We start from the raw sequence: 17286 nt of genomic DNA, 5'->3' as shown, positions 1-17286 counted from the left end.
AAATATCTGGGTACCTTGTGGCCCAGTCGAGTTAACACATAAAATTAACCATCACACTATAGAATACTACGCAGCTATTAAAAATAGCATGATAGCATTCTGTATAACAGACATGGAGGGATCGCAAGCATGTTGTTAAGGGGAGGAAGCAGGATACAGATCAGTGTCTCTGGTGCAGTCCTATTTATATTAAAATCTAAAGCAAAAAACCAGGTGTCGTGGCTCACGCCTAGAATCCCAGCACTTTGGGAGGCTGAGATAGGAGAATCCCCTGAGCTCAGAAGTTGGAGACGCACCTGGGCAACACAGTGAAACCTCATCTCTACAAAAAATACAAAAATTAGCCAGGTGTGGTGGTGCATGCCTGTAGTCCCAACTACTCAGCAGGCTGAGGTAGAGGGATTGCTTTGAGCGTGGGGAGGTCGAGGCTGCAGTGAGCTGTGGTCATGCCACTGCACAGGCGACAGAGTGAGATCCTGTCTCAAGAAGACTAAACCACGCTAGCTATGTGTGGATGGTGAGTGCCCAGTGATCTGCAGATGCTGTGGAAGGGGTTTGAGGGTGAGTGTGCATCTGGTTGCTAAGGGCCGTCTGAGGGTCCTCATCCCTGAGGAGCCCTTTGTGTTTCTGCTTGTGTGCACTCCGAGCTCCTGCTGTGGTCTGGGATTGCAATGGCATGAGACACACAGAGAGAAGCTGGGCCTCCAGGCCCCTGGGTAAGCCGTGCAGAAGCAGAGCGCCGAGTCTGGGCTTCCTGTGATGTCACCTTAACATGACCACAATGCAGGAGACTGACAGTGACAGGGAGACCCCAGAAGAAGTTGAGCTTCTGTCTGGGAAATCAGTCCGAAGACAGCGTCAAGACGAGGCCGGGGTCCTGGAGGTCAGTGCGTTTGATTGTAAGCTCTGTTTGCCCACAAGTTGCTCTGTGGCCTTGTGTGTCACACAACTGAGAGGCCTTTTTAACCTCTTGAGCCTCAGCTTTCCTCTCTGTGGAACGGGCTTGTGAGGATTTCATGCGCTGATGAGCACTGAGTGTGGTGCCTATGGGTCGTGGGAGCCTTCGAGGAGGCTTGTTCCGTGAAAAGGCTGTGTATGCAATGTGGCCTCCAAAAACCAAAGGAGGCCAGATGTGGTGGCTCATGCCTGTAATCCCAGCACTTTGGGAAGCTGAGGTGGGCAGATCACCTGAGGTCAGGGGTTCGAGACCTGCCTGGTAAACGTGGTGAAACCCCGTCTTTACTACAAATACAAAAATTAGCCAGGTGTAGTGGCGGGCGCCTGTAATCCCAGCTACTTGGAAGGCTGTGACAGGAGAATCCCTTGAACCTGGGAGGCGGAGGTTGCAGTGAGTGGAGATCCCGCCGCTGCACTTCAGCCTGGGCAACAGAGTGAGACTCCATATCAAAAAAAAAAAAAAAAGCCAAAAGAGTCGAGAAACCAAAGAGCAAGGCAGACAAATGGAGTTTGTGGGTAAAGCGTGTTTTCTGGTTTTATGGGGGGGAGCTTGCAGACAGAAGCATGGTCTTGGAGGCAGCGGGACAGGTAGATCTCTGTACCTGTTACCCCCAGACTCAAGGCTTATCTGCTGTATTAGTCTGTTCTCATGCTGCTAATAAAGACATACCCAAGACTGGGTAATTTATGAAGGAAAGAGGTTTAATGGACTCATGGTTCCACATGGCTGGGAAGGCCTCACAATCATGGTGGAAGGCAAATGAGAAGCAAAGTATGTCTTACATGGCAGCAGACAAGAGAGCGTGTGCAGGGAAACTCCCATTTATAAAACCATCAGATCTTGTGAGACTTACTCACTACCATGAGAACAGTATGGGGGAAACAGCCCCATGATTCAGTTATCTCCACCTGGCCCCACCCTTGACCTGTGGGGATTATTACAATTCAAGCTGGGATTTGTGTGGGGACACAGAGCAAAATCGTATCTATCACAGGGGAAGAGGGTGCATATTCCAGTAAGACAAAGGCAACCCTCCTAACAGGCAAGAATGTCATGTGTGCCATAGCTTAGAATTTGTCCAATAGTTTCAAGGTTGTCATGTTCTTACACTAGGGATAGTAAATAAAGTAAGCAGCAAGAGGCATTCCCAGGACTGGAGACAATCAGAAATCAACATGGCAGACTAGCATCCAAGATGGAGTCACCACTGTCTCCGCAAGCTCAAGGGTCTTCCCCTCTGCTGCCTCCTCAAAGGCAGATGCCGGTTTGGGGGTCAAGCCCCCGAACATAATCAGCCCTGTTTCTACACTATGGCCTGTTAATGGAAGGGGTAAAGCTAAGCCCAACTTGGCAAAAGCTCTGCCCCTTGTTTTCTTGGCAGGTTTTTTCTCAGGCTCTCTTTAGAGAAGTAAGGTTGGAGTGCAGTGAGGCAATCTTGGCTCACTGCAACCTCTGCCTCCCAGGTTCAAATGATTCTCCTGCCTCAGCCTCCACAGTAGCTGAGACTACAGGCACATGTCACCACACCGGGCTAATTTTTGTATTTTTAATAGAGATGGGGTTTCATCATGTTGGCCAGGCTGGAGTGTACTGGCATGATCATGGCTCACTGCAGCCTTGAACTCCCTGGCTCAAGCCATTCTCCCACATCAACCTCCTGAGTAGCTGGGACTACAGGCATGTAGACCCAGCTAGGTTTTTTTATTTTTTATTTTTTGTACAGACAAGGTCTCCCTATGTTGCCCAAACTGATCTCAGACTCCTGGCCTCAGGTGATCCTCCTACCTTGACCTCCCAAAGTGCTGTGATTACAGGTGTGAGCCACTGTGGCCAGCCTTGTTTTGCTGTTTGAGAATCCAATACTGGCCCTGTGTACAGCTGAGAAAACTGAGGCCTGGAGGGCTTGGGGACTTCACCTCAGTCATGCAGCTTCCGGGTGGTAGACTCAAGAGGAAAGCAGAGTGCCCTGGATTTCGGTCCAGTTCCAATGTTTCCATCCTCCTGCCGCAAATTCACACAGAACATGGAGGGCACATAGTCCTGGCATGGAGGAGGGAGTTGATTATAATGGGTGTCAGTTCTGCAGGATTTCTGTTTAGAGGCAAGTTTCTGATGTGTTTATTTCTCATGTGCTCTGCTAATATTTCTTGTCCAATGGTTTATTAAGCAAAATGTACCAGATGCTCCCAGGATTATCTCGCTCTCTGTCCTCGTGGCTCTGACAGCCTCTGGCTTTAATCAGCTTCCTGACTGCAGCAGGCCCAAGAGATTCCATGACCCATTGAACCAATTCTCTCTTCTTCCACTGTAATATAACATTAACTGTCCACCCCCAACCCCTAGAATAAAGACTACATTTCCCAGCCTCCCTTGCAGCTAGGTGTGACCATATGACCACATTCTGGCCAATGGGATGTTAGTGGAATGTCATGGTGGTGGCATCTGGGGATCTTATTGGCTGGCTGGCAAGTGCCCTCTGCCCCTCCCCTCTCCATGGTGTCTGTAGCTGTCCCTTTGGACCCAGAGGATGAGTTCAAACGTTAGAGAAGTGGAGCCAAACTGCCATCTAGTCCCAAACTGCTAGTGTTTGTCCATTTCTGTCCAAGTAAACCAAACTACTGTCCAGTGTAGGTCAATTATTTTAGGGTCACCATTCCTTGCAGGCAACCCCAATCCTAACTGAGGAACCAGGTAATGACAGTGACTAACTATATGCCCAGTTCTCTCTCTAAACTTGTTAACCCTCAAAACAACCCTGTAAAGCAGGGCTCTCCTGCTCAGATGGATTTGCCCCCCAGGGGACAGCAGGCAATGCCTGGAGACATTTGGATCATCCTGACTGGGGAGGAGGTGCGACCCATAGCCAGAGGGTAGAAGCTGGGATGCTGTTAAACATTCTATTATGTTCGAACAGCACCCACAACAAAGAATAATCTGTTTCCTCAGGTCCACAGTAGTGGGGTTGAAAAACTCTGTTTTCTCGTTTTGTTTAAAACTAAGGAAATTAGTTCGATCTTACAAAAGGCTGAAGTCACTTGCCTGTGGTGACAAGACTTGTAGGTGGCAGATTGGGATTTAGACCCAGGCAGTCTTTGTTCAGAGATGAGCGTTGATGTGCACCAGGAGGCAAGGCATGGGTTGCCTTCAATATGTCCCCAACATTTTGCATGCTCCCACCTTATCCAGAGGAGTCTGACAGCTTCTGGAGGTCCTGACTCTGCCACTCCCTGGATGATTGGCCTTGAGCTAGTCACATTCCCTCTTGGAGCCACAGTTTCTTCTGCTCTACAAAGGGGGGGTGAGGAACCCCATGGAGAGTATTGGTGGGTCCAATGCAGCGCCTCTATGGTATGACACTCACTGGGCTGTAGGGCTCAGAGCTCCCTGCTGTCCAGGGTTAACCCTTTGGTTGTCAGACCATGGGCAGTCGGGGGCAGGGTGCAGGGAAGCTGGGCACTTGGGATGCAGTGGGAGAGGCTGTTTGCTCATTGGTACGGAAGGGTGCTTTCACTTGTTTTGGCTACATGGCCATTCTGGCACACATCAGCCACATGTCAGCATGGGTAGAGAGAAGTAGAAATTGCTGAGGTCAGGGAGGGAACCTGGCCTCATTTGGAATAAGGAATCTGAAGAGCCAGTCTCTCCTTCAACTATCAGTGTGTCCAGCTCACTTTGGGTTTAATTAGATTAAAACACATCCACAATTAAGATGAGCTATCTACAGAGATGAAGGGTGAGAGGTGATGCCTGCTGGGCATGACCCATCTTAGACCTGGAGTTTTACTAGAAGACTCCACTCCCACGACTCTGTGGAAGGTGCATTGTCATTTGCCTCCATTCTCCAGGTGAGGAAACTGAGACCCAGAGAGACTTAATGTCACTGTCAGGATTTTGCAGCTGGTGGGTGAACTCAGGAGTTAATTTACAACCACCCATTAGAAGGCAGGTGGGTGGGATTTAGGGGCCTGAGGCCATCCTAGATTTATGTGGTTAGGCAACCCCTAACACCCAGAAAAAAACAAAACACACACACACACACACACACACACACACACACACACACACACACAAAAACACCTGGACAAAGACCTGGCCTCAGAGTGCATTTGGCTTGCCAAGGTCACTCATCTGGCCTCGGCACACAAATTGCTCCGGGGTAGAGGCAGACACCTGGCATTTCTATTTCCTGCCACTTTCTTCACCTTGACCCCAGGGGACCTGCTTGCCTTATCTGTACTCCCAGGCCGGCGCCCTGTGTCAGCACCATCCTTGGGGTCTTTGTGCTCCCCCTCTCCCCCGCCACCCGGACGTGTTAGGCAGGGTTAAGCCACCCCCGGATCATGGAGGCGCTAATGATTTGACACTTCAGCCAGGGATTTAATGGATCTCCTAGCTCAGCTGGAAAAATTCCCTCCCTCAAATAGCTGTTTTATCTTTCAGCTCCTGCCACCACTTTAATCACACTAAGTCCTCATCAGATGCCTCAAACGAGAGATTTTTTTTTTTTTAAAGAAAAAAAGGTAAGAAATTGGAACCAGGCTGGGTTTTCTCTCTCGGCTCTTTGGAACACGGTTGCCTATTTTCACCCTCTGAATCATCAGCTTTCACCTGGAGATTAAAGGGTGTCCCCCCCCAAGACCACTTGAAATGAACAGTGTGGCACACAGCAGCTTAATCTCCTTAGTGTCTTGAAATCTGGGTTTTATGGGACATTTCGCCCTCCAGCCTCCCATTTTCCTTCTCAGGCCATCGGTCCCCTTGGCTAAAACGGTGCCCTGAGAAAATTCATGCCTCCACAAAGTGGCTAATGGACCACGAAGCCATTTCAAAATGTAACTAGAATGCCATGTTTTCAAACGTTAACCTTCTGCGGAAGGACACCACTGACTCAATTTGGGGCTTTTCAGGTCCTGGGAGCTTGTAAAGTGAATGCTTTTGTTTTTACTTCTTTTTTTTTTTTTTTTTTTTTTGAGACGGAGTCTCGCTCTGTCACCCAGGCTGGAGTGCAGTGGCCGGATCTCAGCTCACTGCAAGCTCCGCCTCCCGGGTTCACGCCATTCTCCTGCCTCAGCCTCCCGAGTAGTTGGGACTACAGGCGCCCGCCACCTCGCCCCGCTAGTTTTTTGTATTTTTTAGTAGAGACGGGGTTTCACCGTGTTAGCCAGGATGGTCTCGATCTCCTGACCTCGTGATCCGCCCGTCTCGGCCTCCCAAAGTGCTGGGATTACAGGCTTGAGCCACCGCGCCCGGCCTGTTTTTACTTCTAATATAAGCTTGACTTTAATAAAACTGGAACCTTTTTAACTTTTAATATACATTGTAAATATATATATATACATTTACCTTTATCATAAACTTTACCTTAATAAAATTGGAAAACCAGAAGATAAAACAATATGACTAATACGTGATTCAAAGAGTTTCCAGAGGCCAGATGTGATGGCTCATGCCTGTAATCCCAGCACTCTGGGAAGCCAAGGCAGGTGGATCTCCAGAGGTCAGGAGTTCGAGACTAGCCCGGCCAACATGGCAAAACCCTTTCTCCACTAAAGATACAAAAATTAGCTGGGCGTGGTGGCACGTGCCTGTAATCCCAGCTACTCAGGAGGCTGAGGCACAAGAATCGCTTGAACCCAGGAGTCAGAGGTTGTAATTAGCCAAGATCACACCACTGCACTCCAGCCTAGGTGACAGAGTGAGACTCTGTCTCAAAACAAAAAAGTTTCTAAAGGCCAGGAGTGGTGGCTCACGCTTGTAATCCCAGCACTTTGAGAGGCCGAGGTGGGCTGATCTCTTGAGGTCAGGAGTTTGACATCAGCCCTGTCAATAAGGTGAAAACCTGTCCTTAGTAAAAATGCAAAAATTAGCTGGTGTGCTACCATGCCTGGCTAATTTTTGTACTTTTTATAGAGATGAGAGTTTCACCATGTTGCCCAGGCTGGTCTCGAACTCCTGACTCAAGCAATCCACCGGCCTTGAAGTTATGCACCCTCTACATGTATATGTAGGTTATATTTTCATTTAAAAAATTCTTGAAGTCACCACAGTGCACCTGATCAGTGTTACACTGTGCCCTGTATTACACTCACTTGTCTTGTACGTTCTGTCTGGCCTGGCCCCTCAGGCACGCACATCCGTGACTTCTGGAGTAGATGATCTTGAGAGTGTGTTCCCTAACTGGAATATCCTTTGTTTCTTGTTTCTGCTGCCTGAGTACAGGTCCAGGTCAAATCATTCATGACTTTAGCCCACACAGTGGAGATGCATTTTACAGCCATTTGTTGAAGTGGGTCATTTCCCTTCGGTACCCAAGCCATAGCCCACCCAGGATGGTGTACACACATCTGAACGGAGCCAGGATCTGGACTCCTTCATCTGCCCCCAGGACTCCAGGGCCGGCTGCTCCAGGGGAGTGGAAGACATCAGCACGCCCCACCCCCATGTTCCCCAGCCAGTAGGACTAGGGAGTAACACCAGATGGGCCACAGACACAGAAGGATGAGACTGGGAGGTGCAGAGAGTTGTGCCTCTGGACAGTGTGGAGATGCAAGTGTGGCCTGGACTTGGGGCGCAGTTGATGGGGGAGGAAAGTCAAAAGGAACGATTGTCCTCTTGGCTGGTCCAGAGTTAAAAACTGGCAGCCAATGATTGACCATCTTTTTTTGTGAGGTACTTTTATTTAATCCTCACAACAAATCTGGTACCTAGGAATCACCTTCCCTCCTTTTCAGATGGGGAAACTAAGGCTGAAAGATGAACCAAGCACAACAATGGTTTGTGATGGTCTCATGATCCTGTGGGTTGGCTGGGGCTCAGCTGGGTCATCTGCTGATGTCACCTGGGCCCAGTCACACAGCTGGAAGTTTGTCAGCTACTTCACTGGGTCTGGAACATCAGGGTGGCCTTGCCTGTGAGGCGTCTCCACAGAGCATCTCATGGTTTAGTATTCCTGGACTTCCTCACAGCATGGCGGCCAGGGTCTGAGAGAGGAGATGAGAGCTGCTGTGTTCCAAGGCCTGAGCTCCCTGAATTCTGTTGCTCATGGCAAGTCATAAGGCCAGCCCAAGGGGAGGAGAGAAGAGCACCGATTCTTGGTGTCAGCACTGGCAGGTGCATATAGGATTAGGAGGAATTTTCAGTGACCCTATTTGGAAACAATCTTCAAGACAGGAGATTATGATGCAGATGTTACATGCTATGATCAGAGCACAGGCCATGTGGGAGCTCAGAGGGGGAGGCAGCAAACCTCGCCCGGGAGTGGAGAGCTTTCTTGAGGAAGTGTGGCCTCATCTGGGGTGTCTCTAGAGTGTAGTGGTAAGAGGAGGACTCTGGAGTTAGACTGCCTGGGTTCAAATCTCTATTTCAATTGCCAAGCACTTGGGTCAGTTACGGGAGCTCCCTGCCTCAGTTTCCTTATGTGTAAAATGGGCATAACAATAAATCCTACTTCATAGATCATAAGGATCCAGTGCCATTTGCCTGTGAAACATTTAGCACTGTGTCTAGCACATGGTAAGTTCTCAAATGTTCACCGTTGTGGCCATTATTACCATTAATGATGATCATGATGATGTTGATGAGGAAGAGGAGGATTGTCCAGGTTGAGAGGGATAGGGAAGAGTGTTCTGAGCACAGGGAACAGTCTCTGCTCAAGCCAGGAGCTGAGAGAACCTGTTGCATGGAAGGAATGGAAAAGAATCCCATCGAGTAGAAGGGCAGAGTTTGGAGAATGGTGGTCAGTCTGGAAAGGTAGGCTAGGGACTGGGTTAATGCCCCATTGCTAGCCACAGTGGAAGGGCTTGGAGGGAGCAAGGATGGAGATGGGGCAGCCAGCATGGGAGTGAGAGGGAAGAGGGCTGGGACTTGTTGGTGGCAGAGAGAGTGGGGTAGCTTGGGAGAGCATGAGAGCTACAGGAGAAGCTCAGCATTTGACAGGGGTGGGGATAAAGGTAGGATCCTGAATTCCTCCTGGGTTTCAGGTCTAGGGGATGGAGCAGTTCCTTCAAGAACATGGACGATACAAAAGGACCAGCTTTGGGCTGGAGATTGGGAAGACTTTGTGTTTGAGGGACCAGTGGGTCTTCCATGAGGGGACAATTGAGACAAGAATGAAGGCCATTCCCTAGATGGAGCAAAGGAGAGCAGCGTTCTGGGTCAACAGAACAGCCTAGGTGCATGCCTGGAGGCTGGCGGGGGCAGGATCTGTTCTCACAATAGAGACGGATTTCACATGGTGGCAGCACATGGGGTTTGTGTGAGGAGCTGGAGAGGGATGAAAGATGAAGCTGGTGAGTCAAGCTGGCACCAGGGTGTAAAGGACCTTGAGCACCCTGGAATCTGTACCAGTCCTGTGAGCCAGAGATTGCCCCCTGAGACTTTTAAGAGTTTTAAACAGGGAAGTAATGTGAGCAAGTCATTTTTTTTTTTTTTTTTGGAAGGGGACCAGAGCACAGAGGGGCCCCACTCGTGGTGGGAGAATTTAGTGCTAATGCTTTGAAGTGGGATTACCAAGCCCTCGTGATCAAGCAGCTAAGTCAATAGCTGTGTGTGGGGGCCCAGGCATCAGGTGGGGGAGTTTATTAAATATAGATATTTGCTGATGAGTTAAGATGATTACAGAATCTGGTTCAGAGGATTAGAGGTGCAAACAGCCTGTTGACCTCTGTCACTTCGTAACGAATGTCAGGAAGGTATAGAGCAACCTCTTCAAATACAGATAGAAAATATTGATCCAGCTCAGTCTGGTAGCCACCTTTTGAGGAATTTTATATCTTCCATCCATTTACTGCCATTTCTTTCCATATATCCTCCATTCAGTCACGCTTTATTCTATCCCCTCCTCTTCTGTCTTTCCTTCCATCCATGTATTTCCACCCACCCATCCTTCCATCTACCCATTTTCTCTTTCATTCATTCAACCTTCCATCCTTCCATTTAACCATCCTCCCATCCATTCATCCATCTACTCATTCTTCTATTTGTCCATCATTCTATTGATTCATGTCTTATTTTTTTAATCCACATATGCATTCATTCACCATCCATTCATTGTTCATTCATTGTTCCATTATTGGAACATTGTTCCATTATTCTATCCTTCTATCATTCCATCAATCCAACTTTCTATCCTCCACCACCCATCCTTTAATCCGTTCAAATATCCTTCCATCTGCCTATTCTTTACTCATCCGTCTGTCCATCCATCCATCCATCTTCTTATTTTACTCATCCTTCCGACAACCTGTTTTGCCATCCATTAACCCTTTAATCCATTAATCAATTTTCCTTCCATCCACCAGTTTTCCATCTATCCATCCTTCCATCCAACCATCTACCCATAGTTCCATATTTCTTTCCATACCTCCATCTGTCCCTCCATCTTTCTATCCAAACAAGCTTTTATCTTCCCATCCATTCACCAGTCTTCCATACATCCATTATCCATCTGATATTTGAATACCTACTCTATTGCATGTTCAGCTCTAGGCACTGAGGAATCACTAGTGTACAAGGTAGGTGAGGTCTCTACTCTCTTGAAGCTGACCTTGAGCAGGAGACAGGCAATAAACAAAGCAGACAGGAAGATACAAGAGTGATAAGTGGCTGCAGAGAGAATCATAATAGGGCAACTAGAGTGACAGGTTCACCCTACCATTAGCTGGGACAATAGGGAAGGCCTCTCTCTCTCTCTCTCTCCAAAGAGGTGACATTTAAGCTGAAACTTCAATGATAGGAGGACAGGTATACAAACTTTTTTTTTTTTTTTTGAATAGGTGAAGACAGCGTTCTGGATGGAGCATTCACTTCATACAGCAAGTGAAAAGACTTGGTTCAGGCATGAGCCTGGTGTGTTTGAGGGACAGAAAGAAGGTGAGTGGAGCTGGGAAGGGTGATTGTGGGGAAGAGTGGACAGGAGTGAGTTAGAGGATGGAGCTGGATTTTGAGCCTTGTACATGAAGGTGAGACAAGAAAACTCAGACCCTCTTGCCCTCCTCCTTTTTTTTTTTTTTTTTTTTTTTTTTTTTTTCTGAGATGGCGTCTCGCTCTGTCACCCAGGCTGGAGTCCAGTGGCACCATCTCAGCTCACTGCAACCTCTGCCTCCAGGGTTCAAGCAGTCTTCTGCCTCAGCCTCCCGAGTAGCTGGGATTACAGGCATCCACCACCATGCCCAGCTAATTTTTGTATTTTTAGTAGAGATGGGTTTTGCCATGTTGGCCAGGTTGGTCTTGAACTCCTGGCCTCAGGTGATCCACCTGCCTTGGCCTCCCAAAGTGCTAGGATTACAGGCATGAGCCACCCACGCCTGGTCATTGCCCTCCTTCTTATAAGGACTTTGGTCATGACATTGGGCCCACCTAGATCATGCCGACTCATCTCCTCACCTTGAGATTTTTGACTTAATCACGTCTGCAAAGTCTACACCTGCACATCTGCCATGTAAGGTAACCACAGTAGCCACATGGACCCAGGCTCTGGAAATAAGGATGGGGACATCTTTGGTGGTCATTCTGCCCATCGCAGCCTGGGTCCTATCCCACAGCCTGAATTCCTGCAGCAGCCCCCGACCCCTGCCAGCCCTCCTGGCTTCTGCTGCTGAGCCCGCCTTCCCATTCTTCACCCAGTTTTCAGAGTTGCCTTTCTGGAAAATAAATGTGATCGATTTCTGGCTTAAATTCCTTCGATGGCGTCCCCTTGGCCACAGGATCAAGTTCCAGCTCTTTAGCACGTGCCTGAGCACAGGCTTCAAGCCCTTGCTTGATTTTTTGCTACGTCTGTGACCCTGAAGAAGTGATTTAACCCCCTCGAGTCTCAGTTTCTCTAGTAGGTGCTCTGAGACCAGAGGACCTTTAGGATTGAAGGCCACTGGGAGTGCTGCTGGCAGTCCCCGGCGCTCGGCCACCAGCCTGCTTTGGAGAATCCCTTGGCTGGCATTGTGGGTTGATGTGTGTCCCCCAAGAAAAATATGCTGATTTCTGACCCCCAGAACCAAAGAATGGGACCCTGTTGGGAAATTGGGTTGTTGCAGATGTAATTTGTTAAATTAAGATGTGGTCGTACTGGAGTGGGGTGGTGTCCTTATAAGAAGATAGTGTGTGGCCGGGCGCGGTGGCTCAAGCCTGTAATCCCAGCACTTTGGGAGGCCGAGACGGGCGGATCATGAGATCAGGAGATCGAGACCATCCTGGCTAACACGGTGAAACCCCGTCTCTACTAAAAAATACAAAAAACTAGCCGGGCGAGGTGGCGGGCGCCTGTAGTCCGAGCTACTCGGGAGGCTGAGGCAGGAGAATGGCATAAATCCGGGAGGCGGAGCTTGCAGCGAGCTGAGATCTGGCCACTGCACTCCAGCCTGGGCGACAGAGCGAGACTCCGTCTCAAAAAAAAAAAAAAAAAAAAAAAAAAAAAAAGGAAGATAGTGTGTGAAGCCAGACACTTGGGGGAAATGCTGCGTGCAGGCAGCTGTGGAGATCTGAGGGATGTGTCCATGAGCCCAGGAACACCAAGGGTGGCTGGCTGTCCCCAGGGTCGGGAGAAGGTCCTTCCTCAGAGTCCACAGAGGGAACCAAAACTGCCGATGCCTTGATTTCCTGTCCGGACTCCAGAGTGGTGAAAGACACATTTCTGTTGCTTAAAGCCACTCGTTCTGTGATACCTGGTTATGACAGTCTCAGGAAGGAAATGTGGGAAGAACTCATAAATTTCATGCTGCCCTCTCCGAAAGTGGCCTGTGTCCCATGACTGGCCAGTGTGGGGAGGTATGTGGCTGGGTGTAAGGCCCAGCCCCCTCGCCCAACCCCAGGGTACCTCTGAAGGCTCTTCCAGCTTCAGAACCCACCATGAGGTTGGCTGAGGCTCTCCTTGAGACTGTGTCCCAGCCAACTTCTTCCCTCACCTCCTGCTCCCTTTCCACGGACGTGGCCCCAAGAGCATAACCTGAGCAACCTCCTGCCCACAGATCTGTGTCAGGGTCTGCTTCCTGGGAACCCAATCTGGAAATACTCTTTGAAGGGAATAGACGAAAGCTGCCCCTGTCTCGTTTCTTCATTTGCAAACAGGAACTAATGAAGGAGGCTGCATTACATAGCTGTCCGTCCACTGTGAGGGTCAACAGGACCGTGTGTAAGACACCACAAGATCAACTGCTCTGTGTTCCACAGCTGGCCTGTTAGCTCGGGACATGGGGCAAAGCTCCTATAATTCTTGGCTTACTGGTCTCCTTCCCCCTACAGCATGAACTCCTTGAGGTCAGCAACTATGTCTTGTTTTATTCATTCAATTCACGCGTTCATTCCATTTCACCTCCTCCCACTCATTCATCCCATTTCACCTCCTCCCACTCATTCATCCCATTTCACCTCCTCCCACTCATTCATCCCATTTCACCTCCTCCCACTCATTCATCCCATTTCACCTCCTCCCACTCATTCATCCCATTTCACCTCCTCCCACTCATTCATCCCATTTCACCTCCTCCCACTCATTCATCCCATTTCACCTCCTCCCACTCATTCATCCCATTTCACCTCCTCCCACTCATTCATCCCATTTCACCTCCTCCCACTCATTCATCCCATTTCACCTCCTCCCACTCATTCATCCCATTTCACCTCCTCCCACTCATTCATCCCATTTCACCTCCTCCCACTCATTCATCCCATTTCACCTCCTCCCACTCATTCATCCCATGCATTCACTGTATCTTGTGATTCAGGCAGTTCTATGGTATTTATTCACTCTAGGCCATGCCTCTGATTTTATCATTCTATTCATTCATGATAGTCCATTTCACTCCATTTTATCCACTTCATTCCTTTTCATTGCCTTCATTCCCTGTATTCCACTTATTCAGGTGTTTATTCCACTCTACCTTGTTATTGAATGAAAGCCGCATACTCCATTCTATGTGCCAGTGGCGTGCCAGGCACCAGGGCTTAGTTCTAGACTGTTGTGAGGTTGCATCCACTGGATTTTAGGGCAGAAGGTGGCACCTGGTTTACCTGCTCAAGGGTGTGTGTGTGTGTGTGTGTGTGTGCATGCATGTGTGTGTTGGGCACATGCATGCTGCTTTCCTAGGACGGGGAGGGGCTGTGCGGGCCCACACTCACTGTTCCTTGGTTTCTTCTGCTTTAGGGGAAGCTGTGTGTTGCTGAGGCAGTAAGTTGCATATGAACCTAGGTCAAGATGCCTAGTACCCATGGGGGTCAGATTCTAGTCCTTGGCCTCTCTGAAGCTAAATAAATGTGATTAATTGAACTGACCTAAAACAAATGATTTTGCAAAATCTTGGAAAACAGTTTCATTCCTTTTGGTAGGTCAAACACTTCTCCTGTAATCCCATTTCAATGCTAGAGAGGTACTTTATCATGTTATATATGTGAGCTGTCATTTATAGAAAAATGGGAGAGCAGAGGCAAGTAAAAAAGGGAGGATTCCTGATGCCACCCCCTAGAAATAACCAATGCTAATGTATTGGTGTGTATTTCTTCACATTTTCCAACGCACATGTGTACATAAAAATATGTGTTTTATGCCAGTGGCTCACGCCTGTAATCCCAACACTTTGGGAGGCTTAGGTGTGGGGATCACCTGAGGTCAGGAGTTAGAGACCAGCCTGGCTAACATGGTGAAACCTCGTCTCTACTTAAAAAAAAAAAAACAAAAAGTTAGCCGGGTATGGTGGCGTGTGCCTGTAATCCCAGCTACTCGGGAGGCTGAGGCAGGAGAATCGCTTGAATCGCACTCCAGCTTGGGCAACAAGAGTGAAACTCCATCCCAAAAAACAAACAATGGTTTTTTGCAAAAACTGAAATATAGAATACATTATTATATATAATTCATTTTTATCAATTAGCAATACATTGTGAGCATTTTTCCAAATCAATAATTATGTACCATTTCAATAGGGGCATAGAATTCCATTGCATAAATCTATATAATTCCATAACCAATTCCTTAAGCTTGAACATTTGCCCCACCCCGCCACTCCAACATTTTATGATCATAAGGTATGTCCCTGATGGGCATCAGTGAGCGCCACCTTCTTCTGTAGTTGTCTTTCTTGTTATTTCACTTAGCCAATCAGGTGGAGATGACAGATAAAACTCAAACCAGCTCTGTTCACATCATGACAAATTTCATTTTATAAAGGGAGGAGATTAACGAGGTCAGTTAAGTTGGAATCAGGCAGTATTATACTCTAGTTTAAATGCCTCACTTCTTCCCTTAGTAGCATCTGGCTTCTTCCAGCAGGGGGCGTTGTGAGCCAGAGCCTCATCAGGCGTGGACACTCTGCAGGCGCCTAATTGCATGGTGGGTTCCCGTCCCCTACCTGGGGCCCTACCTGTCTCACTGTCTGTTGGCAACTCTTTCTTTAATTCATTATTATTATTATTATTATTAAAAGTTCTTTCTTTAATTCATTATTATTATTATTATTATTAAAAGTTCTTTCTTTAATTCATTATTATTATTATTATTATTTTGAGATAGAGTCTGGCTCTGTCACCCAGGCTGGAATGTGATGGTGTAATGTCAGCTCACTGCAGCCTCAACCTCCCGGGCTCAAGCCATCCTCCCACCTCAGCCTCCTTAGTAGCTGTGATTACAGGCATGTGCCACTGTGCGCCTCTAATTTTTTTAATTTATAGTAGAGATGGGGTTTCCCTGTGTTGCCAGGCTGGTCTTGAACTCCTGGGCTCAAGCGATCTGCCTGCCTTGGCCTCCTAAAGTGCTGGGATCACAGGCGTGAACCACCATGCCCGGACTCTTGCTTTCTCTCTCTCCCTTCTCTTTTTCTTTCTGTTAATTCGATTATGCTCACTTACATCTACCCTGGACCAGGTCTCCCAGATTCTGCTAAATACACTTATCAAGGTAGCAAAAGCTAGAGTGCTATTGTGGCAATTATCCTAATACCTTTTAAAAGTTTCACCATTTTAAAGTTTTTAGCATTTAAGATTTTTCCTTTGAAGCCTCCTTTCATCTAGGGAGTAGTGTTAGCCACAGTAACGATATACAGGTGGCTGTCCTGTGGCCATGAGAGGTGTGGATATACCAAACAGAAATGTGTCCAGTGTTCGGGAAAGATATTGGTTCTGGTAATGCCTCTCAATATTGGGATCTGTTAATTTTGTAGATCTTAATTCTTTTCTGCTCTCCTCATTTAGAGACATGGTTTGCTTAAAATGCTGGCAGCAAACATCAGAGTCAATAGGAGCTTGCTTTGTGGGAAGGACTGATGTGATTTGTGGATGGAGATGATAGTGATCAATTTCTTAGTTTTCATTGGGCTGTTTTTCTTTTCATGGGTAGTCATTTTTAATTTGCATAGCACTCCTGTGCAGCAGGTATGGTTATCCCATTTGATGGGGAGGGAACTGAGGCTTGGAGAACTCACACACTTGCCTCAGTCTCATTTATGGGAAGCAGCAGGGCTGGGGCTTGAACGCAGGGCCATGCACCTCAGGGTCTTTGCACCTGCCATGCCCCCTGACTGGATATGCCTTTACTTCTCTCTGCAAGAGAGTTCCTTTTCATCCTTCCAGCCTTGACTAGGATGTCAGCTGCTCAGGGAGGGCCTCCCTGCCCCCCACCCTACACAAGCCGTTCTCATCACTCACCACTTGCTTTTCTTCATAGCACTCACCACTGCGTGGGGGTTATCTTGTTTGTTCATTTCTGTCTTGTTTATTGTGTCACATCCCCACTCCCCCCTAGAATGAAAAGTCCAAGGGAGCAGCGACCTTGTCTTTGACCTCTCTGAGTCTCAGTACCCAGCACATGGCAGATGCTCAGTAACTATTTACTTATTAAATGAACGGAAAGTTTCTGCCATCACTTTGGAATCTATCAGCTTTTGATCCAGTTGCGGCGGGTGAGGAGGCGGGGTGGGTGGGAAGAAGAAGAAAGGGAGATAGAAAATAAAGATGGAAAACCTTTTTGAGCAGGGAGGGCATGTATTTTGCAGTGAATACATGTGCTGCTCCTGAGTCTGCTGTCCCTTCCCTTCCCCCACTCCTGCTCTGCAGGACATCACAAAGGGACTGCCTCTTGCAAGCAGTGTGTCCCTGGCTCTCCTTCTGTCACTAGGCTCAGCCAATAGGCAGCATTGTGGGGAGGCTGAAGGGGAGGAAGAGGGAAGCCAGGGCATTTCTTCTCGCCTCTCTGGACAAGTCTCTCCTTGGATGGGGTTTCTACCAGTGGCCATGCACCCTCCGTGGCCCCAGCTTTACCGGGCAGGCTACTGTGACTCCAGCTTCCTTCTGCAGCCCTAGATCCTGGCTGGTAGAAACGCCCCCTCCTCTGTTTGTTGCTCGCCCTGCAGATG

The sequence above is a fragment of the Rhinopithecus roxellana genome, chromosome 20 (assembly GCF_007565055.1).
Source record: "Rhinopithecus roxellana isolate Shanxi Qingling chromosome 20, ASM756505v1, whole genome shotgun sequence".
In the NCBI taxonomy this organism is placed as follows: Eukaryota; Metazoa; Chordata; class Mammalia; order Primates; family Cercopithecidae; genus Rhinopithecus; species Rhinopithecus roxellana.
The sequence above is the reverse complement of the archived record's forward strand: the minus strand, read 5'-3'. Positions refer to the sequence as shown.